At 34.0% G+C, this 3,763-nt stretch overlaps 1 non-coding gene across 1 annotated transcript; it reads right to left on the bottom strand.

The window, feature by feature from the left end:
• Window positions 1–2,924: 2,924 nt before the first annotated feature.
• On the bottom strand, window positions 2,925–3,028 carry LOC112699902 (small nucleolar RNA R71). Its single transcript, XR_003152834.1, has one exon. It is a non-coding gene; the product is annotated as a small nucleolar RNA R71 (small nucleolar RNA).
• Window positions 3,029–3,763: the final 735 nt, after the last annotated feature.

Genomic DNA, 3,763 nt, shown 5'->3' with positions numbered 1-3,763 from the left:
GAACGCGCGTGACTGACAACCACTTCCGTTCTACCTTAGGCCGGGCACATATCTCTTAGATTCCCCAACAGAATCTTCGTGGTATAAGCTAGATAGATGGCGGCATTCATGGGAATCCGAAAAGTCTAACCTTGTCTGTGGTATTCCGAGTAGGATTCCGGGAATCTGGAAAGTCTAACCTTGTCTGTGGTATTCCGAGTAAGATTCCGGTATTGAATGACTGTGACGAGCTTCAAACTCCTGAAGGCTGGGCGTTAGTGACATACACAAAAGAATCAAGGGATTCTATTCCAACCTGATTGAGAACCGACAGATGATTAGCCGTGCTGTGACAGAGCATAGGACCATTTTCACTAAGAGGATGGGATGTAGCCATTGACAACGGTGATGCCGTACATACAGCTTGCCATGGAAAGGAGTAAGAAGGATTGGATGAATGTAATAAGAAAGTAGAGATTCAAGAGGAGCACATCATCTCTATACGCCTATCTGAAATTCCCACTATTGATTTACATAAGTATTTCGATCCTATTTTGTTTTCTGTTTATTATTTATTTTCGAACTTATCATAAATCATTTAATCTGCCTAACTGAGATTTACAAGGTAACCATAGCTTGCTTCATACCAACAATCTCTGTGGGATCGACCCTTACTCACGTAAGGTATTACTTGGATGACCCAGTACACTTGCTGGTTAAGTTGAACGGAGTTGTGACCACACATAGTTGTAAACCATGGTATTTGCATCATGTTTTTGGCGCCATTGCCAGGGAAAGAAAAAGCAATGAATTTTACAAAATGCAATAACATATGAATCACAATTTCGTTCACCAAGTTTTTGGCGCCGTTGCCGGGGATTGTTCGAGTATGGACAACTGACGGTTCATCTTGTTGCTCAGATTAGGTAATTTTCTTTTCAAAAATTTTTCAAAAATCTTTTTCAAAATTTTTCTTTTCTTTTTCGTTTTTCCAAACTTTATTTTCGAAAAAAATTAATAAAAATCCAAAAAAATTAATAAAATCATAAAAATAAAAAATATTTTGTGTTTATTGCTTGAGTCTTGAGTCAATTTTTAAGTTTAGTGTCAATTGCATGTTTTTGAAATTTATGCATTATTTTTGAAAATTCCATGCATTCATAGTGTTCTTCATGATCTTCAAGTTGTTCCTGACAAGTCTTCTTGTTTCATCTTGATGTTTTCTTGTTTTGTGTTGTTTGTTGTTTTTCATATGCATTTTTCGTTTGTTAGAGTCCATGCATTAAAGATTTCTAAGTTTGGTGTCTTGCATGTCTTCTTTGCATAAAAAATTTTTCAAAAATATGTTCTTGATGTTCATCATGATCTTCAAAGTGTTCTTGGTGTTCATCTTGACATTCATAGTGTTCTTGCATGCATTCCTTGTTTTGATCCAAAAAGAAAAGAGAAAAATACAATTATGACGTTTTAATTTTAATTATTTTTCTCTCTCATAATTAAAATTTCAAAAATAAAAAAATATCTTTTCCTTGTTTTTCTCATAATTTTCGAAAATTTGAGTTGACTTAGTCAAAAATTTTCAACATTAGTTGTTTCTTACAAGTTAAGTCAAATTTTCAAAAATTTAAAAATTTTATCTTTTCAAAATCTTTTTCAAAAATCATATCTTTTCCAATTTTTCCTCTTTTTCGAAAAATTCAAAAAATTCTTTTCCAATTTGTTTTCAAAATCTTTTTTTTATCTTTATATCATATTTTCGAAATTATGCTAACAATTAATGTGATTGATTCAAAAATTTGAAGTTTGTTACTTTCTTGTTAAGAAAGGTTCAATCTTTAAATTCTAGAATCTTATCTTTTAGTTTCTTGTTAGTTAAGTAATTAATTTTAATTTTAAAAATTAAATCTTTTTCAAAATATATTTTTCTTAAAAATCTTATCTTTTTATCTTATCTTTTTCGAAATTTGATTTCAAAATATCTTATCTAACTTATCTTCTTATCTTTTCAAATTTGATTTTAATATCTTTTTCAACTAACTCTTTGACTTTGTGTTTGTTTCTTATCTTTTTCAAAACCACCTAACTACTTTTCCCCCTCTAATTTTCGAAAATATCTCATCTCTTTTTCAAAAAAATCTTTTTGTTTTAAATTTTAATTTTAATCTTATCTTGTCTTTAATTTTCAAAAATACTAACCTCTTTTTCAAAATTATCTTCGAAATTCTCCCTCTCTTTTCTTATTCTATTTAATTATTTATTTACTAACACTTCTCTTCACCTCTCTTCATCTAAAAATCCGAACCTATTCTTCTTCACTCTTCTCCCCTTTCTTCTTCTACTAACATAAAGGAATCTCTATACTGTGACATAGAGGATTCCTCTTCTTTTCTTGTTTTCTTCTCTTTCATATGAGCAGGAACAAGGAAAAAGGCACTCTTGTTGAAATTGATCCTGAACCTGAAAGGAATCTGAAGAGAAAACTAAGAGAAGCTAAATTACAACAATCTAAAGGTAACCTTTCAGAAATATTAGAACAAGAGAAGGAGATGGCAGCCGAACCCAACAACAATAATGCAAGGAGAATGCTTGGTGACTTCACAAAACCAACGTCCAAATTTGATGGAAGAAGCATCTCCATTCCTGCCATTGGAGCAAACAATTTTGAGCTGAAACCTCAGCTAGTTGCCTTAATGCAACAAAACTGCAAGTTCTATGGACTTCCATCTGAAGATCCTTATCAGTTTTTAACTGAGTTCTTGCAGATCTGTGAAACTGTTAAGACGAATGGAGTAGATCCTGAAGTCTACAGGCTCATGCTTTTCCATTTTGCTGTAAGAGACAGAGCTAGAATATGGTTGGATTCACAACCTAAGGATAGCCTGGACTCCTGGGAGAAGCTGGTCACGGCCTTCTTGGATAAATTCTTTCCTCCTCAAAAGCTGAGCAAGCTTAGAGTGGATGTTCAGACCTTCAAACAAAAAGATGGTGAATCCCTCTATGAAGCTTGGGAAAGATACAAGCAGTTGACCAAAAGGTGTCCATCTAACATGTTTTCAGAATGGACCATATTAGATATATTCTATTATGGTCTATCTGAGTTTTCAAAAATGTCATTGGACCATTCTGCAGGTGGATCCATCCACCTAAAGAAAACAACTGCAGAAGCTCAAGAACTCATTGACATGGTTGCAAATAACCAATTCATGTACACTTCTGAGAGGAATTCTGTGAATAATGGGATGCCTCAAAGGAAGGGAGTTCTTGGAATTGATGCTCTGAATACCATATTGGCTCAGAACAAAGTGTTGACTCAGCAAGTCAACATGATCTCTCAAAGTCTGAATGGATGGCAAAATACATCCAACAGTACTAAAGAGGTAGCTTCTGAAGAAGCTTATGATCCTGAGAACCCTGCAATGGCAGAGGTAAATTACATGGGTGAACCTTATGGAAACACCTATAATTCATCATGGAGAAATCATCCAAATTTCTCATGGAAGGATCAACAAAAGCCTCAACAAGGCTTTAACAATGGTGGACGCAATAGGCTGAGCAATAGCAAGCCTTTTCCATCATCTTCTCAGCAACAGACAGAGAATTCTGAACAATTCTAATTTAGCCAATCTAGTCTCTGATATGTCAAAAGCCACTTTTAGTTTCATAAGTGAAACAAGATCCTCCATCAGAAATCTGGAGGCACAAGTGGGCCAGCTGAGTAAGAAAGTCATTGAAACTCCTCCCAGTATTCTCCCAAGCAATACAGAAGAGAATCCAAAAGGAGAGT

The sequence above is a fragment of the Arachis hypogaea genome, chromosome 6 (genome assembly GCF_003086295.3).
Source record: "Arachis hypogaea cultivar Tifrunner chromosome 6, arahy.Tifrunner.gnm2.J5K5, whole genome shotgun sequence".
NCBI classification, from domain to species: Eukaryota; Viridiplantae; Streptophyta; class Magnoliopsida; order Fabales; family Fabaceae; genus Arachis; species Arachis hypogaea.
Note: the sequence above shows the minus strand (reverse complement) of the source record. Positions and strands in the feature narration are given on the sequence as shown.